Source organism: Symphalangus syndactylus, chromosome 16, assembly GCF_028878055.3.
Source record: "Symphalangus syndactylus isolate Jambi chromosome 16, NHGRI_mSymSyn1-v2.1_pri, whole genome shotgun sequence".
Classification (NCBI taxonomy): domain Eukaryota; kingdom Metazoa; phylum Chordata; class Mammalia; order Primates; family Hylobatidae; genus Symphalangus; species Symphalangus syndactylus.
Window position 1 is genome coordinate 102,109,436 of NC_072438.2, and position 22,270 is coordinate 102,131,705.

Here is a 22,270-nt window from a genome sequence, read left to right on the forward strand (position 1 = left end):
TGTGTCCCCATACCCTGGTGGCATGCTGCAAATTTTTCACTCCTGGTAGTGCATAGTCCCTCTCTGGAAATCGGGTCAATTGGTAGTCCATCCTCTGTATTTTTGCCTCCTGCACCAGGGTATTAAAAATGATAAGAAGATAGGCCTCTTCTTCTTCGTGCTGTAATACAACCCAAGCATAACAAAGCTTTGATTAAATGAGTACAGAATGGTTTTCTGACAGTAGTTGGTAGCTGATGCTTGCTATTCCCCAGTGTGATGGTTAATAATGAGTGTCAACTTGATTGGATTGAAAGATGCAAATAACTGTTCCTGGGTGTGTCTTTGAGGGTATTGCCAAAGGACATTAGCATTTGAGTCAGTGGACTAGGAGACACAGACCCACCCTCAATCTGGGTGGGCGCTGTCTAAGCAGCTGCCATTGTGGCTAAGATAAAAGCAGGCAGGACAACGCAGAAGGACCAGACTGGCTAAGTCCTCAGGTCTCCATCTTTCTCCCGTGCTGGGTGCTTTCTGCCCTCGAACATTGGACTCTGAGTTCTTCAGCTTTCATACTCTTGGATTACACCAGTGATTTGCCAGGTGCTCTCGGGTCTTCGGCCACACACTGAAGGGGACACTGCTCGCTTCCTTACTTTTGCAGTTTGGGACTCAGACTGGCTTCCTGGGTCCTCAGCTTGCAGATGGCGTATTGGGGGCTTCACCTTAAGATCATGTGAGTCAATTCTCCTAATAAACTCCCTTTCATGCATACATCTATCCTATTAGTCCTGTCGCCCTAGAGAACCCTGACTAATACACCCAGCTAGGAGGTACATTTAAGTTGTCAATACCACCCACAGGCTGGTTCTTGTGGCCACTGCCTCTTACAGTGTTTATTTCTCCATCGAGTTCGCAACGGCTGTGTGCTTGCTGAGCTCTCCCTTTTCTCTCTCAGTACCTGATGGCCAGAGCTGTTTCCAGATCTTTGCCTTTACAAATGCCTTCTCCCCTCCTACAGCTGATTCCTTCCAACAGGGCTCAGCAGGTGAAAGGCAGTTCACACAAGTCTTCTCTAATGAATGCTGCTGTGATGCTTTTTGAAATTACTAACATTCCTATCGCTTTCATTAAACAGTGAAGACAGAAGATTAAAGGCCACTATCCCTGCACAAGAGCTCCTCCTTGTGGCCTGCCCATGTTTTAAATGTGCAAACCTTGGTGATATATTGATATCCTGTGATGAGTTCATCCCACATCAACAATTGAGTTTTCTTCTGTTCTTTCGTATTTTATCACGTGTATAATTATTTTTCTCCAGATGAATCTTGTACTGTTTGTTATATATACTTGTTCTTATATATATTGCCATATTGCCTAGGCTGGAAAAAAATTGACGTGTGCACTTATTTAGTGCCTCATTTGAAAAAAATGATGGTTTCAATTATTTGAAACTCTAAAGTACATTTTCTTCATGTCTGTTTTCTATATTTTAAAAATGAAGTACTTTCATATGTATTCATGTCACTACAGTCATAAGTTCCCGTCCAAAGTTCCACTGAAGAACCAACCACCTTATCTTACACATCTCAAAGGAATTTAGCTGAAGAAATAATTTGAACTAATCAAGGAAGGGATAACATCCTACTTTTTGCAGACTTTGCTTTCACATGTATATTACACATGGACTATATTATAACAGTGTTTGCAAAAATTACTTTTAAGTACATTAATCACTGTTTCTGACAGGTAAAATGCTGAAATAAGCTTCTTGTAATGGGTGTGAATATTTTTTTGGGGCTTGCAGAATATTGCAGATTAATATCACAGAAAGCATGTCTAGTTCATGCAACAATTATTTTCATGCAAATTTTGTGGGTCTTTACAAATAATACATATTTGTTACCACTCTTCTTGATAGCGAAGAAAATAAAAATAATAAATATTTGAGAAAAGATCAGGTTCACTTATACTACATATACCACATTATCTTTCATAGCAATAGTTGCCTTGCACTTTAAACCTGTGACAAAACATGACAAATTTTAGAAGGGAAAATATTGGAAGATAAATTAATACCTCTGAAGCCTGTATTCCTATAAATTTAGTTGATAAAGCTCAGCTTATTTAGAGTTTTGAAGAGATATTTTCTCTTCAATGAAGAAATCTCCATAATTGAATGATCTAAATTTCAATGATTAAAAGTACTATTAAAAGAAAATATTTATAGAAAAGCTTTCCTTTAACAATTTTTACGTCCAAAATATGATTTAATTTTTCATGAAATGGGAATATGAATGATCATACATTCTTTTACACACACTTCGTAAATTTAAAAGCTCTCAATCTATTTTAAAAACCCATATGTAAACAACAGTGTCATAAGATATGTTAAGAACTACAGCAGTCAGAAAAAGTTAACAACCCTTGAAATGGCACAGGAAAGGACAGGATGTCTTCCAGGAAGAGGTGCCAATTCTGTTTAAAATTAAGAGACAACGGAGTAATGCAAATACTAACTTTACCCTGCAAATTGCAACATTTATCATCTAGCATCAAATGTGTATGCTGGGACTGACGCATGCACGCACAGATGGTTTGTGTTCTATAATAAAGTTAATTGGTGAAATAAAATAATGGGTTTAATTTCTAGCAAAGAAATGCTTGGTTAATCTAAATTAGTAATATTTGCTTATGGAATTTCCTACCCCAATTATTTCAGATGCTGTCCCTGAGATTTTTTTTGTTAAACCACATGATACACATTTTGCGTGAAGTATTTTTAAAACTTAGGGTATCTCCTTATTTTCTGATTAAAGTAAAATTTCTCAGTGTTTCTGTAAGGACTTTGGCAAATACTCTTTCTGCTTTCTAAAACAAAATATAAGAACCAGAAATCTTTGTAATCCTTCACTATGTTGATGTCTTTTTACAGCAGATTTCTCAGGAAGTATTGTTTGTCGTTCCAAACTGAAATTTTCCCTTCATAATCTAACATTCATATCTTCAAATCTGACCAAACTCTTTGTAAGTGATATTTTGTAAAACTCATTCTGTGTTTAGGACAAGTGAACACAAAGTTGTCACCTTCAAAATAGCTAAGTGGTCATATCACATGTTAAATTGACTGGGGAAATTCTAAACATTGAAAGTGTTCAAATCTGGATTTTTCCTCAAGAAATATAACCTTTGGTTATTTATATTTGAAAGAAGCTAGTTTTATGAATTAAGCTTTAATTCTGAGATAATTACATGGTCATAGGCAGTTATAAGAAATAATGCAGAGATATTTTATTGCCACATGCCTAGCTTCCCCCAGTGGTAATGTAGGCCAAACTATAGGACAGTATCGTAACAAAGATGCTGACATCGATATAATCCACTGAACTTATTCAGGGTCAGTTTTACTTTTTACGTTAAAGTACATGATTCATTTAGTTTTTGTTTTTAAAATAAAATATCTGAGGAACAAGTCTGCTGACTTAGTTCTTTAAATTTTACAACTAATGCAAAGTTACTGAGACTTACAGAGCTTTGAGAAGTGCACTGTTATTTCCAGAGTTAAATTTAAATAAAACACTTGAACTCTGAGACTATTTTCTAGTTGTAAAAAGGTTAAAACTGCATTGTAGCTGTTCCTTTCCTTTCATTTCAAAACCTAAACAATGTTCTATTATTTAAAGGTAGTTCATTAATAAGCAAAGATTTGTTACAACCGTGATGACAATAACATGTATGTATATTTTAGCATTTGAATACATTCTACATGAAAACATTTCTTTATATTTAAACTATTATTTCATACAAATAGAAGTCAAAAGAAATGTTATCAGATGCTATAAAATAACTCTTCCATAATGTAGGATGCACTAGGAAAATAGTGAATAAAATATCATGTGCTGTTTTGGCATTAGATTTTCCATACATGAAGATAAATGGGTTCATTAACTTCTTCCACCCATTTTTATATTTTGTAGATTGACTTCATATTACTGTGATAAGAGGCAGATTGAAATCCTGGCTTCCTGATGATATATCTTCTTGTATGAACTCTTGTTGATGTAGATTAAGTGGGCTAGCAGATACAGTAGTACTCATAAAATAGCTTTTCAGAGCTTTTTATAGTTTAATAAACATTTTCCTATTTCCCAAAAATATCATGCAAACATACTAAATATAAAGTCAATAATCTGTACTTTATATATCTATTACCATTGTCTAACAATGTAATTTATCTATTTGAAACTAAATTGACCAAAGACATTAACAAACATATAGGGAAATTTAAGTTTTATGTCTTTATGGAAATATGTTTTAAGTCCTGCCTTTTTGTAATTGAGAGTTATATTTTTACTCGAATATTTAAATGTTATATGTAATTACAATCATAAGGCAACCCCTATCATGAATGAATCCTGATTTGGTGAGGTGAAATGTCTTAGTTTATGTTTGTATAAATTTTATACAATATTGTGTAATTTGTATAAAATATTTTATCTGAGTTTAGTTCTTTAGGTCAGATGGAAAAACCTCTCCTGCCTAGCCCTACCTCCAATAATTGGAAAATCTACTTACTGACATGTCAAGTCACTTCTCTTGAGGAATAAACTTCTAAAAGTAGTAGTCATAGAGTGAGTTTAGACAGAAATTCAGAAACGTCAACTAAAGTTAACTATACCCCTGTTGTTCACTGTTATCATGACTTTCATTTTTCTATCCGGCCAAAAATACTTCTAGTTTTATTCCCTCCAAGTTTAATGCCTTCTTGTTTACATGCCTATTGCATGTTGTCACTTATAAGTAGGAGCTGAAGAGTAAGGACACATGGACATAAACAGAGATAACAGACACTGGGAATTCCAACAGGATTTGGATTATGTATTATATTATTCACATTAAGTCCTATGAGCCTATCAGTGGAGGTGCATAATAATTATTTCAAAAATAATTTTAAACATGGAAGTTTGAAACGCATTTTTGGCATAGTTTATCAGGGAAAGTTGGAGAGAAGAGCAGAGATTTTCTAGCTGTCCTCTTGGTATGCTTGCTTATGCATTAGCTTGAATAAACTGATACATCCCGTGTCAGCCCTGAAACCCTTAAGCTGAAGTTTGGGGAGGTGAGGAATCTCTGGACATATCCTTGAGTTGATTGATTATCAGTTTGAAAGGGCAGTGTACTAGTCTGTTCTCATGCTGCTAATAAAGACACACCCGAGACTGGGTCATTTATGAAGGAAAGAGGTTTAATGGACTCACAGTTCTACATTGCTGGAGAGGCCTCACAATCATGGCTGAAGGTGAATGAGGAGCAAAGTCACATCTTACATGGCAGCAGGGAAGAGGGCATGTGCTTTATAGAACCATCAGCTCTCATGAGACTTATTCAACATCATGAGAACAGCATGATTCAGTATCTCGCATGGGGTCCCTCCCACAACCTGTGGAGATTCTGGGATCTACAATTCAAGATGAGATTTGGGTGGGGACACAAAGCCAGACCATATCAGGCAGAGCTTACTAATTGTCACCACCATCTTTTTATTGTATTTATCTTATGTTCTAATTTTAGATGCAGAGATTATTTGTTACGTGGCCATTCCATGCGTGATGGTAGGGAATGTGCTTCTAGTGCACCTGTCACCCAAATGGTGAACGTTATACTCAATAGGCAGTTTATGAACCCTCATTCCCCTGTCGCCCTCCCCGCTTTTGGAGTTTTCAGTGTCTGTTATCTCCATCTTTATGTCCATGTGTCCCCATTATTTAGCTCCTACTTGTGAGAATGTGAAATGATTTGATTTCCTGCTTCTGGGTTTGTTCACTTAGAATAATAGCCTCCAGCTCCATCCACATTGCTGCAAAGGGCATGATTTTATTATTTTTATGACTGTATGGTATTCCATGGTGTATATATACATTTTTTTAAATCTAATCAACTGTTGACCACCAGCTTTTATTTTATTTTATATCATTATTTTTTTAATTTTATTTTTTGAGACGGAGTCTCGCTCTGTTGCCAGGCTGGAGTGCAGTGGCGCCATCTCGGCTAGCTGCAACCTCCGCCTCCTGGGTTCAAGCGATTCTCCTGCTTCAGCCTCCCAAGTAGCTGGGACTACAGGCGCTGCCACCACACCCGGCTGGACCACCAGCTTTTAAAAACAAACCTCATTGACTAATTTTACTAGTTTTTGTGACTCACGACTCATTCAACACTTTGGGGATTAAAAATACATCTTCTGGTTTTGCATCCATGGATTCAACCAAAAGCTAATTGAAAATATTTGAAAAAATGAAAAACAAAAAAAAGATACAAATAATACAAATGAAAAACAATACAGTATAACAACTACATAGCATTCACATTGTATTAAGTATTATAACAACTCTGTAGATAATTTAAAGTATACGGGAGGATGGGCATAGATTATATACACATATTACACAATTTTATGTAAAGGACTGGAGTATCTGCAGATTCTGAGGAGGGTCCATTCTGGAAGCAGTGCCCCACAGGTACCAAGGGATGACTGTATTCAGACTGAAACAAAATATTCTTAAACAGAAATCATTGGCCCATATAATATAGTTCTAATACTAACCCTGCTTTTAAAACCTTTAAATTACATGATATTTTCTTTAAAAAATGGTGACTTTTTAAAAGGCATGATCATGTTGGTTGTATTTAATTTTAACTACATGTTCTAAAAGGGTCTCCAAAATAAAATTGAAAAAAAAAACCCATTCACTTTAAAAATACTGAGGTTTTGTTGCCTGTTTATAGAGGAGGTTACAAAAAAAAGAAAAAGGATCTTACATGTATCACTACACTGAAGCAATTGCCTTCAGAATACTTAGCATAGACTTAAATTTGAGTCTTGTAACATTCTGAGGAACATTTATGATGGGAGGGTTGCAGATGTTTATGGCAATTTAAAGAGGTACAAATCTTATACATCAGTAGATTATGAATTCGGAAGTGGTGATTGGTAGCACTTTGTAATCTGCAAATTGATTTGCTGAAGTCTACCCTATAATAGAGGAAAGTGTAATGTCAGATGTAGCAAATTGCAATTTTGGGGCATATGTTAATAGTATGCAGTTTCAATCCCTCATTAAAACAAAACAAAACAGCTAAAAATTATGGTCTTTTAAAAAAAAATTATGTTGTGTATGCATGTGTATGTATTTAAACTATGTCATTTACCTGAATATTCTGTCTACTTAACTTTGGAGTTCCCCAAATTTTCTAAAGACCAGTTAGAAACAAAATGAAATCTTAAAATATTTTATCATGAGCATCTGAATTCCGTTCCTTTGTGTGTAATATTTTAAGTTACGATCATCTCTCACCTTCTAGGGCCTTTTATTTATACGTGCTTCAATCTGATACTAGGCGTATGCAGGCTTATTCAAATGTGTGCCACTCACAGCCTGCAGTGCCTACGACATTGCAGGAATTTCTTAAAGTCATTTAGACTCTCCATCCTTGGGTTTATACGACACATTTGTTACTTCAGTAATTCAGTAAGAATGATCCTCAGTACCTCAGGAGGAACAAAGCTTCTTATGCTTACAGATGTTAATATTTAGAAGCTTTGGAAGGTTCGAAATACTTTCAAGGAGACAAGCATTCTCCTGAAAAAGCTAGAATATTTCCATATTTCCTTTATAAACATGTTCATGGTTGATAAATAAGTCAGTTTTGGGTCACAAAAAGGGGTTGTGCTGCACACTTCTGCATTTGGAATTATCCTCAGCATAGTAAGCTTTCAGGGTGACACGTAGATGGAACTTTTTTAGAGATACATCACTTTCTCGGGAAAGTATTGTGGAGTAGAACAGATTTATAGAGCTGGAACCGTATTATACGGAGCTGTAGATCACTGCTGCTGACCAATGAGACCAGACTTTTTTTTCCCTTTTTGCAAATATTCACCAAATGTCCTTTGTTTTGTCTTTCCTTGTTGAAGTAACAATTCAATTAGTTTTTTTGGTCTGAAAAATCAGATCATTCCCTGTTCTAAATCATTTTTCTTGATTTTTGTTCCTAATCTCATACCATAAACAAATGTTCTTGTTTAGCTGCGTTTGTCAGGAATGACAGATTTAACAGCAAAGCATAAATGTAGATAGGTAGTTAAAAATCCAGTACAGTAAATCACTGCTTTTACCATGTATTTGTGAAGGGTTATGATTAAAAATGGAACCTGAGTGAGGTAGATAAAAGAAATCCAATAATGTTATTTTAGGAGGATAGTGTTGTAAGGTTCAGAACTGTAATCATTATAAAGAGATTTTTTCCCCCTTTTTTTAAACTATACTTTCACTTCTGGGACACATGTGCGGAATGTGCAGGTTTGTTACGTAGGTATACACGTGCCATGGTGGATAGCTGCACCCATCAACCCATCACCTACATTAGGTATTTCTCCTAATGCTCTCCCTCCCCTTACCCCCACCCCTGACAGGCCCCAGTGTGTGATGTCCCCTCCCTGTGTCCACGTGTTCTAATTGTTCAACTCCCACTTAGGAGTGAGAACACGCGGTGTTTGGTTTTCTGTAAAGAACATTTTTAAAAGGAAAACAGATACTATAGTTATTACTACTGAATGTATTTAGAAGTTCTAATAAGTTCATATTATGAATGTAATACTGCCTTTTACATGAAGCACCTAGTGGGTAATTATAAAACTCATTGCGACCTAATTGATGAAATAGGTAGAGTGACAATTTCCACTTGTTGATGAACGTTACACATGAACTATCACATGTCGAAACAGCAGAAACTTTTTTTTTTCTTTTTTTGCTATTTGGTTGCAAGATGTTTTCTTTGCCTTTTTCTTTTAATTATTATTATACTTTAGGTTTTAGGGTACATGTGCACAATGTGCAGGTTTGTTACATATGTATCCATGTGCCGTGTTGGTTTGCTGCACCCATTAACTCGTCATTTAGCATTAGGTATATCTCCTAATGCTGTCACTCCCCCCTCCCCCCACCCCACAACAGTCTCCGGAGTGTGATGTTCCCCTTCCTGTGTCCATGTGTTCTCATTGTTCAATTCCCACCTATGAGTGAGAACATGCGGTGTTTGGTTTTTTGTCCTTGTGATAGTTTACTGAGAATGATGGTTTCCAGCTTCATCCATGTCCCTACAAAGGACATGAACTCATCCTTTTTTATGGCTGCATAGTATTCCATGGTGCATATGTGCCACATTTTCTTAATCCAGTCTATCGTTGTTGGACATTTGGCTTGGTTCCAAGTCTTTGCTGTTGTGAATAGTGCCTCAGTAAACATATGTGTGCATGTGTCTTTATAGTAGCAACGATTTATAGTCCTTTGGGCATATGCCCAGTAATGGGATGGCTGGGTCAAATGGTATTTCTAGTTCTAGATCCCTGAGGAATCGCCACACTGACTTCCACAATGGTTGAACTAGTTTACAGTCCCACCAACAGTGTAAAAGTCTTCCTATTTCTCCACATCCTCTCCAACACCTGTTATTTCCTGACTTTTTAATGATGGCCATTCTAACTGGTGTGAGATGGTATCTCACTGTGGTTTTGATTTGCATTTCTCTGATGGCCAGTGATGATGAGCATTTTTTCATGCGTTTTTTGGCTGCATAAATGTCTTCTTTTGAGAAGTGTCTGTTCATGTCCTTCACCCACTTTTTGATGGGGTTGTTTTTTTCTTGTAAATTTGTTTGAGTTCATTGTAGATTCTGGATATTAGCCCTTTGTCAGATAAGTAGGTTGTGAAAATTTTCTCCCTTTCTGTAGGTTGCCTGTTCACTCTGATGGTGGTTTCTTTTGCTGTGCAGAAGCTCTTGAGTTTAATTAGATCCCATTTCTCAATTTTGGCTTTTGTTGCCATTGCTTTTGGTGTTTTAGACATGAAGTCCTTGCCTATGCCTATGTCCTGAATGGTATTACCTAGGTTTTCTTCTAGGGTTTTTATGGTTTTAGGTCTAACATGTAAGTCTTTAATCCATCTTGAATTAGTTTTTGTATAAGGTGTAAGGAAGGGATCCAGTTTCAGCTTTCTACATATGGCTAGCCAGTTTTCCCAGCACCATTTATTAAATAGGGAATCCTTTCCCCATTTCTTGTTTTGGTCAGGTTTGTCAAAGATCAGATGGTTGTAGATGTGTGGTGTTATTTCTGAGGGCTCCGTTCTGTTCCATTGGTCTATATCTCTGTTTTGGTACCAGAGAAATTCTTTTATATATTTTTAAGACATTATCACATCAAGGTACTTTGGTGTGATTTCCAACAGAATCGGCTAGAAAATGTTTTTTTTTTTTAAAAGACAATGTGATTTGAGTATTTGATTATCATCACTCACCATAACTATAAATCATTTTCATGTTCTTATAATCCAAAAACTACCTGTGGGAACATTAGTAGCAATCACATCTATGCTGAATGTTCATTCATATATAAATTAAAAAGCATTTTCACACAGAGACCTGATTTTTGTGTACATCAGAAATAGAATAAAACCTAATATGGGTATTGTATTAATAATCCTATGTGGTGAAGGAACGATTAACTATATCTGTAACCATAATCTTGAGAAATATCTTACCTTTTAGTAAATAATAAAACCCATCTGCTGTTGCAGCTCTCTGAGGTTTATAAAATTATGCTAGGGTTAGTTGTTTTAATCAGCACAGGATATTTTGGCCCCGGATCTGTTGTCTTCTGGGAAAACATTGGCTTCCACAGAAGGTGGTCGTTTTGAAGGCTGGCAGTGATTTCTGCTGGTGACTGTCACCGAGGATTTTCATCCCTAACAATGGGAAGTGTAAATATAATCTGACTGCTGTGGCTAATTTGGGTCCCTTTACAACTGTAAATAACTAGTCCAAGGTTTTTGCTTAAGGTGTCACACCAATGTTACAACTCTTTTGAATTTTTTCAAGTCAGGAATAGACATCTCCTTCTTACTGCTGTGTGAAAGATAATTAATAGATCTTGTCTGTGACTCTTAACTTGGAAAAATGATTTGTTATGGGCAGAGAAATAACAGAGAATAAGAAATCTCAAACTTCGCCATCTCCTGATCATCCCTGTTCCCACTGTGGAATTTGATTTAATGTTCTTCCACCTTGGACAGCGGTCAGTGTTTCAACATTAGAAATTCTAGAAGCATGTTCTTGCCACAGTTTCACCCCAAGGACAAGATTATTGAAAAACTCCACTCGATGTGAGGATTTTATTTTCCCTGGTATGATTTGCAGCCACCTGGAAAATGCCATGTTTATTTATGTTATTCTTCTTTATAAAGATTGCGAAAAATCAATGTCAAGGTGAATTCACATGTGCAAATTCTCAGCAACAAGTTAATTTCATGTCAAAGTTTAAAAAAAAAGTCGTTATCATTCCTAAAACCAATTTTAGAAGCTGGAATTGTTTTACTGAATAAATTCAGGTAAAGTGCATGCTTCCTTTGAACACCTGCATCCTGCATCTCATGGTCAGCAACCAAGTTAATAATTAGGAAGTGCATCGCATTTCAGCTGAGTTGTTTGAGCTCTCTGTGTTTAAGTATAGTCTCATTATTCAGATTGGGTTTTTCTTTTTTTGGTAAGATGTATTTTTTACTTTTAAAGGAACCTGTAGTGATTGTTTACTCTGTAACTAAAGGTGGACACAGATATAAAATATTGCTTGCCTGTATTTTCTATATTTGACCAGGAGTTATTAACAGAGTTGTTTGATAGTAGAGACGTGTTCTGTTGAAATTTGTGAAAAAAACATATTTTATCTAGATGAACCTGTTTACCAAATACTTTTTTGATATACAGCTGGAAGCACCAGAAATTTCCCTCCTGAAGAAAGTAAAGTCACACTTTTTCATTGTATTAGTTCTGTGCAGCTGCTGTAACAAATCACCTCTAATGACTTGGTGGCTAAAACCCCAGAAATCCATTATCTTAGAATTATGTAGCTTAGAAATTCAACAAGGGTCTCAGTGGGCTGAAATCGAGGTATCAGCAGGACTGATTCCTTTCTGGAGGTTCTACAGGGTCCATTTCCTTTCTTTTTCTATCCGGCAGGGGCCACCCGCATTCCTGTGGTCCCACAGCATCCTCAAAGCCAGCAACATTGCTCTCTCTGTTTCTTTCTTCCATAGTCACATCTCCCTCTGACTCTCGCTCTTCAGCTTCTCTTTCCCATTTTAAAGACCATTCTGATGTCACTGGGCTTGCTGGGATGACTCTAAATAATCTACCTATTTGAGGCCAACTGGCTAGCAACCTTAACTTTCCCTGTGCCATGTAACCTAACATATTCACAGGTGTACAGAGATTAGAATGCGGACATTCTTGGGGGATATGGCCTAGTTCTGCCCACCACAAAGATGGAGCCAACTCTTAAAACAATCTTTGAAAGGCATAACTGATTTTTGGGTGCAACAGTAAAATTTAAATATTAATAAGATAATCAAAACAGCACGTCTAAAATAATTTGTTTTAAAAGTTAACTTACAAATTTCAATTGAAACATAATTTTTTATCAGAAATCCTAGCAGAGTTATATTTTGTCCGACTACTTCACTAATGTGATCCCCAAACAATTACAGGTGTACGAGTCCCTGTAGTTTTACAACATTAGCAAAATGTACATCTGTTTTGTCTCCTGTGTACATGTGCTTTGTTTAATACCCTACCTTTAAGTGGAATTGGTGTGTGTGAATATAACTAAGCAAATTATACCACAAGAGTGATCCTTTTGTGATTATTTCTTGTTACATAAGCCTCCCTTATAGCAGGCTGGAGAGTTTCCTCTATCTTTGGAGAAGTAAGCTGCTATGTGTTGAGAGGGCCATGTGGCTTGGATCTGAAGGTGGCCTCCAAGAGCTGAAAGCAACTCTCGTTGACAACCAGCAGAGAAACAGGGACGTCAGTCCTCTAACTGCAAGAAGCTGAGTTCTTCCATCAATCAGAATGAGACTGGAAAAAGACCTCCGAGTTTCATGTGAGAATTGCAGACTGGTTGACACCTTGATTTCAGCCTTGTGAGACCCAGAGCAGAGGATCCAGTTGAGTCACACACTCAGATTCCTGACCCATGGAAAATGTGAAATAATACACGTGTGTTGTGTTACGCTTCTAATTTTGTTGTAATCTGTTATGCAGCAAGAGGAAACTGACATATTATGAAGGTTACACAGCTGATGAGGAGTTAAGTATTTTGCTGAGGAAGCTCAGCTGCAAATGCTCTGGCCTCTCCCATTATAGATGGTTGCGTTCAAATTCGAGGAATCAGCCGTGAACCAGTCCAGGGAACTAGCACAACCCTCGTCCTCTGGGCCAAGCTCCTAGGTAGTTCCACTCTCATTAGAGAATTATGGTTTGGTCCTCTGATGACCAAATTTAAAGACAAATTATTGGTGATTTGAAATTTATCTGAATGCTAATATATGATTAGCTCTAACAATCCTTAAAAAGAAAGAAAGATTTTCTAATAATTACTTTTATTCCTTTAGCAAATATAGGTACATCTGAATTAGGTCTTTTAAACTGATTTTCTTTTAATGAAAATAAAAATTGGGGGCCTGAAAGAATACATACAATGTAAAAGCACAATAGAGCTAAGATATTTTAGGAAGTGTCTATTCAGGGCAGCTTGAATCTATGCTCCTGGAAATAACATTTTAAAAATAAAAAAGAGAAAGATCTAAATATTTTAAAGGGTATATGTACCTAATAATACCTATCTTTTCCAATTTTATTTCAAATGTGCCATGCTGCCATAAAATAAAGGTAAGATTTTTTTTCTTTGTTTGTTTGTGTTTGACTTGTATATCTTTATCACAGGAGTATAACAAAGATTATATGTATAGTCATTAATCAATTTGCATTCCAGATTGTTATTATATTGAGTCCATATGTTAGGAAATAGATAAGTTGAAACAACTTTCAGAAAGAAATGAAGCAAAAGTGGTTAATAAATGTAATAGCATAAAAATTATTGTAAGAAACAGAAACATTTGTAGCCCGTAATGATTTCATTAATGTGGTGAGAGACACAGGCTGCGTATTTCTCTGTTGTCAGAGTTAACTTTATTTCCTCCCAAAAAAGTGCTTTCAATGATCACTGTGGTTGCTCGTCCTAGAATTATAGAATATGTTTGTCTTTGCTCGATTGTAAAGTAGTAATTACTGCTTATTCTCAGGATATTTTAAATAATGTGTGAGAACAATTTACAATCTCAAGGAAGATGACTACAAAGCAGCTTTTAAAACACTGTGTATATGATTCAAAAATCATTGGTAAAGACACAACAATCGTGTTGTGTTGAGTACTTACTTCCAAATCGATGCCAAAGATTGTTGGCCACTAATTAACCATATTTTGCACTATAAAAAACCAAATTCTTAGCAAATTCTGTCTGTAAAAGCATCAGAAACCTAAAAAGCCTCTACTTAGGAAATAAAATTTCCCTTATAATAACCTTTCCTCCAAAGGGGTATATTTTTATAATGTTAGGGAAGAAAGAAAATTATTTGACAAAGTAAAATTTTAAATGCTTAAAAATACAGCCTGATATGAGTTTTCATATTCATGACAATTTTTAAACTAAATATAAGCATATGTATGTATATATGTGTATATATATATACACACACATATACATACATATATGCTGCCATTTGTAGTTTTACTTAGACATGTTGATTCAGTGCAGTGGTTATCCCGAATTTTGTCTGAAATATTTGAGACTATTTAAAGAATAGTCCCTGTATTGAAAAATTGTCCATCCCGTGGCAGTGCAGATGATAAGCTTTCTGTACTCCTGTATTATTCCCTGCTCTCAACAGCTGCTCTTAATTGAACCCTAAGTACGATTTAGGATTGTTTTCTTTTGCTTTGTTGTTCCAAGAATTCTCACTTTAAATCCATCTAAGGTTACAACAGCCTCTGTAGAGAGCACAATTTATCATGTAGCTTTTATACAAATGTGACATGATCTCATTATATTTCTGCCAATGGACTTTATCGCTTTAATAATCCTTTGCAATATTTATAGAATGTCATGATGAATCATATTATATTTATCATATCACACAATAAATAACATGACATGCTAATAAATCATTCCATTTTGGAGAGTGTTGAAATTATTCTTTGTAAGCTTGCATCAAAATGATTAGTCAGCATCCAGTCTCTAAATCTGTAGTCTTACACCAATTTATAACTTAGAATGGATAATGCAAATGAATACTCAAAATTATTTAATTATTTGCTAATATTTTATATAAGTTAATTTCTTTAGTTGTACAAAATATTAAATTACGAAACCAACTATTTTTTATAATGAACCACTTTCTTAAGAATAATACAATAGACATAAGACTAATAAGACTTTGCAAAAATTGAGATGTTTATTGAACATTTTTCAAATTAGCAATAATAAATTTAAGAGGAGAAAACTTTATTTTAAGGATATTAGAATCCACAGAGAAGAAAGGAATAGAGAAATATGATTTAGTCTGCCAATTTTATATGTGAAAAAACAGGCTCACCTATGTTAAGGAATGCAATCAGTTAGACTGACAAAGAAATGAAATTAGGTTTTCAGACATTTATCTTAGTGGTACTTTATAATAAGTTCTTTTCTGTTCTCTTTAAAATTTCATGTTGAGTTTTAAGAATTTAAGAAATAATATATAAATATTAAAAGATAATTAAGTTGATAGATATAATCAATCAAGTTAGCTTAGATTGCATCAGAATCTTTTGGAATCCGGGTGTTATCTTCTTGGCTGCGTGTTTGAAGCCAGCAATTTCTTTTCAATTGTCTTTTTGCCTTAATGTGAATTCTTTATTAGCTCTTTCGAAACAAAGACACTTTCCATGGACAAATACGAGTCTCCAGCTCGATGACTGTAGGGTGCCTGAGGTTGTGTGGCTGACAAAGGAAGCCCAAGGCAATAGTTGAGCAAAGTGGTTCAGGCTATGAATTCTGGAGTCGGCTTTTTTGGTTTGAATCCCAGATTTGACACAAATCAGAAATGTGATCACAGGCCAGTTATCTGATTTTTCTAAGTCCCAGTTCCCTTCTGTTAAAAATGGGGATAATAAAGAATACAACACAGCTCACATCTGTTGTATGATTAATTATTGTATATCAAGATCAAAAGAGGACAATATCTGCATAATAATCAGCAAATAACAGCTGTTGTGTATACTGGTAACAGGGACTAAGAGGAATCTTTCTGAACAAATGTTTGGAAAACATGGTAGAGATTGGCAGCCAAATTTAGTCAAACAGTTTACAGAATTCCTGCGATTCACTGCTTTTCTTTACAATAGATACCAGAGCCTTGGAAATGTTTAAAAAAAACAACTATTGTTTACCTGAAGATCCATAAATATATCAGCCTCCGTACAATTAAGTAGAAAAAGAATCTTTTTTATATTATTATTATCCTGTAGCATTTATCTGTACTTGGTGTCATATCAAAAACCTTTCTGAGAGGGCCTGGTTTCTGCCAAGTACGAAGTAGGAAATGTATTTATTTTCTAAACTTTCACCAATGCTCTAGTTACCAATGTTTATTTTTGCCTTCTAGTCTTGTCATATGAGAAATCTCATTGAAAACTACAATACCCTCTAGTGTACATGATTGCATATTGTTTAAACATTAATATTCTTTTAGGATTTTTATGCAGAGCAGTAAAAATTTGAGGTTAAGCCCTAAAATTTCATTTTCTTCATTTATCTGGCAAACTTACTGAACATGTAATATGTGATAGATAGTAATTTAGCTGCTGGATATATAGCAGTGAGCAACGGGCAAAAATTTGTGTTCTCTTAAAATCTAGAGGGGTAAGACAATTATCAAAGAAAATATTTAAAACTCTTAATATGTCGTGTATTGGTGAGTGCTAAGGAGAAGTACACATGGAGGGTGGAGGGTTACAAGGTCAGGAAAGACTTCATTAAGCAGGTGAAATGTGAGCAAATGCACAAATGAAAAGAGAAGGCAAGCCATGCAGAATGGCCTAGTTGTTAAGAGCACAGACTTTGCAGGTAGAGAGGCGTGCAGGTGTCTGGTGTGTTTGAGGGAGGGTAAGGAGTTCTGTCTGACTGGGCTGTAGTCAGCAAAAGGACAGTGAGAGCAGAAGGAGACAGTGGGGTAATGGAGCCAAATTACATAGTTCCTTGTAGGCCTCCGTAACACCTCAGGGTTTTACTTTGAATGAGATGGAAAGTCACTGAGGAGTTTGTAACCAGCCATAGCTTATGGTCTGGTTTAATACGAGAAACTGTCACTGTGGGTGCCATGGAGAAGGTGCACTAAGAGGCCACAGTGTGTACATAGGAAATGCTAAGCCTTCTACCTGTGTGCCAGACACTGTCACCTCTCACCTGATGCAGGAACATCATTCCCCCAACTTTTCCCTTTCTTCTGCATCATCAATTCTCCTCTTGCTAATTAATAATATTCTTCATATGCAAACATGCTACAATTATTCTTATTTTAAAATACCTTTCCACATTCTACAAATCTCTCAAGATACTGCCTCCTTTCTCTGACCCTCAGAGCAAAACTCCATGCACCCATTATACCCAAATCCTTTCATCTTGGTTTTTAAAGATTCCACCCAAATCTGCCTTCTCCTTTTCTACTGTCCAAAATTTGTTGTTGCCAAGGACAACATTCATCTCCATATTCTTCAACTTTTAGTCCTTTTCACAGAATTTGACACAGGTAATCTTCGAGTTCTCCTTGAAACATGTTTGTCACCTGGGTTCCAGGTCACAGTAGTGTCAGTTCTATTCACCTTGTTACAGCTGCTGCTTCCTGCGTTCCTTCGTTCACCACCATCTTCCTGACTTCTCAGTTACAGCACAGAAGGGATGATTCTGGCATTTATTTACTTTATTTAAATGCATTTTCTTTTTTACCTCAGATGGTGTCATGCTTTAACTCCTATGCATATACTGCCGATTTTCAAGTTTTTAATCCCCAGCCTTCATTGTGCTGTAGAACTGTGGAATTGTACATTGAGCCACCTAGTTGATATTACTTCTTGAAATCTAATAAGTAACTCAAGGTTATTATTTGCAAAATTGACCCTCTGATTTTCTCCCTAAACCTGGTTCTGCCGCAACTTGGCCAGCTCAATAAATGACAGTTTTATTCTTCGATAATTTAAACCAAACTCTATGAAGTTATCCTTACCTGCTATTTCTATTTTTCCCAGATTCAATCCATCAGGAAATCCTGCAAGTCTACTTTTAAACTGAATGTCTGTTGAGGTAATTTGCACTGACACTACATGGTATAAGCCACCATCAGCTCTCAATGGAATATTGCCTTAGTTTCCTGTTTGCGTCTAGAGCTGATGAAGCCAGACAGCAGGCTGATTGCCGGTTTTTTTTTCTGAAAGAAATAAATTATTGTAATTTGGTGGGTCTTAAATAACTGACTTAGAAATTAAGTAATCTCGTTAAAAATACCTACACTATTTTTTAATGAAAATTAGAAACATCCTAAACTTTATTTAGTAAAGTCTTGACAAGTTCTTTCTGTGTGAGTTTTAATGGTGAAATCTTGTTCAAGAACAAAGAACACGTTCAGACGTGTTAGCTAAGGGAAGGTCTAAGCTAAACTCAGAGAGAAGAGGCTTGTTGCTTTATTTGAATTTGTGATTCTTTGAGAGTCTTAATGTCACAAAAACAAGTATAAAAAGAAACCATACAAATACCTCATTAGCCATCTAGTTTTTAATATGCTGTCTAACCAAGGGTTGCATTTCTTGAGTCAAAGGTAGCATTTTATGATTCATAATTTCTACCATTGCTAAAATTTTAAATTTGTTCTTAGCATTTGATTGGTTCTCTTTCATAATTGCAATTTCAGGGCCTGTAGTTTTTCTGGGTTGATAATTATTCAGATGAATGATTTATCCATTTAGATAAACATCAACTGGTTCTAATAATTTGCAGTTACTGTTTATGTCAGGTTGTTTATTCATAAATGCTTTCTTGAGACCTCCTCTTTGTCAAAACTGTTCTTTAGATTCCCACAAAACACTTTTGGAGTTAGAATTTTCCCCATCATTTCTAAAGATAAATGGAAGAACTCAGAAATTAATTTGACCTCTTTGCTGCCTTGCCATTCTACTTACTTACTACAGAGTTAATTATAAAAGCTATTATTTCATCAGTAACTGTCTAATTTATAATATCCTATATTGAGTATAAAATATATGAACTGATTGGGTTATCTGGCTTTATGTTACATAATTGCCCGTTCAAATTTTTCTTTCAACCTGGTTTATGTGCTTTGTGACATTTCGGATATATTCGTATTTTTAGGTATTTCTCGTTTTAGTAGAGACGGATGTTCTTAAATACAAGCTTTTACTTTGATTTCTATCAGCATTGTGAGCAATTTGCTCATTTTCTAATCGGACTTTTTCAGGTCATAGAAAAATTAAGGAACGATATTGTCATTTAAATTCACTAAGAGAGTTGGAAAACACCAGCAGTGATTTACAAGTTAAGGAAAGTAAACAAATGCTTTAAAAATATATATTTTTTAATGATTATAGTATTATTATTAATTGAAAGCTGATTTTCAGGAATGGAAACAAATGTAGATTTGTAGGTTCTTAATGTCAAGCTAACACCTGTTTCTGGTTGTTTAATTTACTTTGGTTCACTGTCTTCTTCATGTAAGAGTAAAAACTGTTTTGTGGAACACACTTCAGTACCAAGAAAAGCTTGTTAATAGCTGTTCTACAGTATATATTCTCAAATCCATGTCATGCCACATCTTTTCATACGTTGTAACTCAGTGGTTTAGGACATAAAAAAATGATGTTTCTCAAAACACTTGTTATTTTCTCACACATACTGTGTTCTAGCATTCTAGAAGTGTTTTGGTAGATTTAAAGATTGGTTTGCTCTGTCACACTATAATCTAACAAAGTTTTCTTTGGCTTTTAAATCTAATCTCTGAGGCTGGATAGTAGACTTTCTTTCCCCCACAAAAAAACTCTTCGTTGGAGTTTTTTTCCTTGAGGGATATCAAATTCTTATTTCCTTTAGGTTATAAAGAAATAGAGATTCAAAACATTGTGTCAAAACTTTTTCATATTTTACCGCCTATTTTGGCTACTTCAAAAAGTAGCCAATGCTATATTTCTTAGTTGTATTTTATTTTTATTTTTACTTCATATTATGTTGAATATAAAATAAAACTTGAGAGATGCATTTACCAGTTTATTCAATAAGGCCTTTTCTTTATATATACTGCTAGATAAATTTTAGCAGAAAAGTCAGAAACTTGTACTAAATTAAAGCTTAGTTTTTTTGTTTTGTTTTTTTAAGACCTACAAACTCCTCTTGTATCAGCACACTTCATATTATGGCTTAAGCTGTTATCAGAAATACTATTTCTTAATATCATATATTATTCTTTAAAGTGCAACAATTTAATACAACTATATTTATTAAGACCCTCACAGATCAAGAGCTGAGAGTGTTTATAAATGAAACATAAAAGATGACAGACATAGGGCCAGTGGTCTTGAGCAATGTCCATGAAACCCCAGTGCAGGAATGCAGGCAGGCCTCAGAGGCAGTAAAGTTGACAATTGTTTCTCTACCTATTCAGACCTCTGTTTCCTCATTTGTCAAATGACATCAATAATAGAAAGTACCTCCCAGGACAAACGATGGGATGGATATAAAGCATTCTTACACTTTGGCACATAATAATTTTTCCGTGTTCCATAAGAAACCTTTATTTTGTTTTATTTTGTTTTGTCCCTATTCTTTCCCCAGTCACTTGAAATGTTGGAATGAAGGTGAGTAGACTGATCTGCTTACTGCTCTTGTGTTGTGGCTGAAATTTGTAGGGGAGGCTGCTCTCCATAATTGTCTGGTATCATTGTTTCATACGTGTGCCTTTAATATTTTTAAAACATTTATTTAAAAACTTAAGCCTAACTGATTTGTGAACTTCTCAGAATGAGTATTCTTCTGAAAATGTTAAATTAATAAGAAAATTAAGCACAATATAAGGAAGACATTTATATAAAAACTGAACAATAAGTTAAATTGGAGTGTAGTCAAAGGCACTTGGGATGATAGAGCTGTTATAAGTGAGCTTTCAATTTATGTCAAGAGTCCTGGTAGATAGAAGATTAAGAGTCTTTGTATCTTACCATCTTATAAAGTAAGTTATACGGGTTCAACTAGAGAGATAAGCAGTGTCCTGACAAACGTGAATACGGGTTCCCTTTTAAAAACCTTTCTAATAAAGGCATTGCGTTGAGCTTGCCTCCAATGTGGCGTCTCGGTGGAGACATGAAGCTGGGGCTCCAGGTCCGTGGAGGTCATTTCTCACTCTTCAGTTCCATCAGATGATATGCCAGGGGTTAGGAGAAGCTACACCCCGTCTCACATTTCAACTCTGCTGCAATGAGAAGGAAATAAGCCAAGGAAAATGCCTTACTTCGTTAAGGCAGGGGCAAGAGAGAAGAAGAGCACCATGGTTTGCTCATGATTTAAAAATATTCAGCCAGATGGCCCACAAGTAAATGTGGCCCAATTAATTGGTAATGTGTAATCAGATTAGCATTTCTTGCCTTCTTAGAGGAGTAAGAAATGGGCAAAGAGATGGACAGAGGTGCCAAACATATCTTCTTTCTTAATTTCTCATCAGGAAAAATGTTGATTATGAGTAAAAAGGAAGGAATTAAATGAAGTTAAACTAATATTAAGTGAGATGGATCAATATGTTAGGTTAAATACTTGTCATTAATCTGGAGGAATTAGTATAAAGTAAAATATAAGACTGTTCATAGTAAAATAGTCAATAAAATGAATATAAAGGCAGATAGCCCACATATGCTAGTTTTTTAATGAAAAAAGAAAGTTCTGTTTCAGATATGACCCTTCAAAATATATGTAAAGAAGATACAAAATAAATTGATCAAAAAATGGTAAAGTAACATGTCAGATTACTTTTAAAAATTGTTCCTTTAAGCAAAAGTTAATGAAATGATGGTAGTTGCATATAAAGAAAGAAATATGTGACAATAGGGTCTTTCATATTCACTAGAAACATACTTGGGGATGAGACTTAACCCATTAGGCATGAATATGAACAGAAATGGAAGACATTCAGACACAAGTGATCATTTGTGAGATACGAGCTTGGTCGTATTTATCCTGCTGAGTTCTTTGTTGAAACGACATTGCTTCCCCCCATGATCTTTCCAACAGCCCGTCTCAATTGTGCTGTGTGG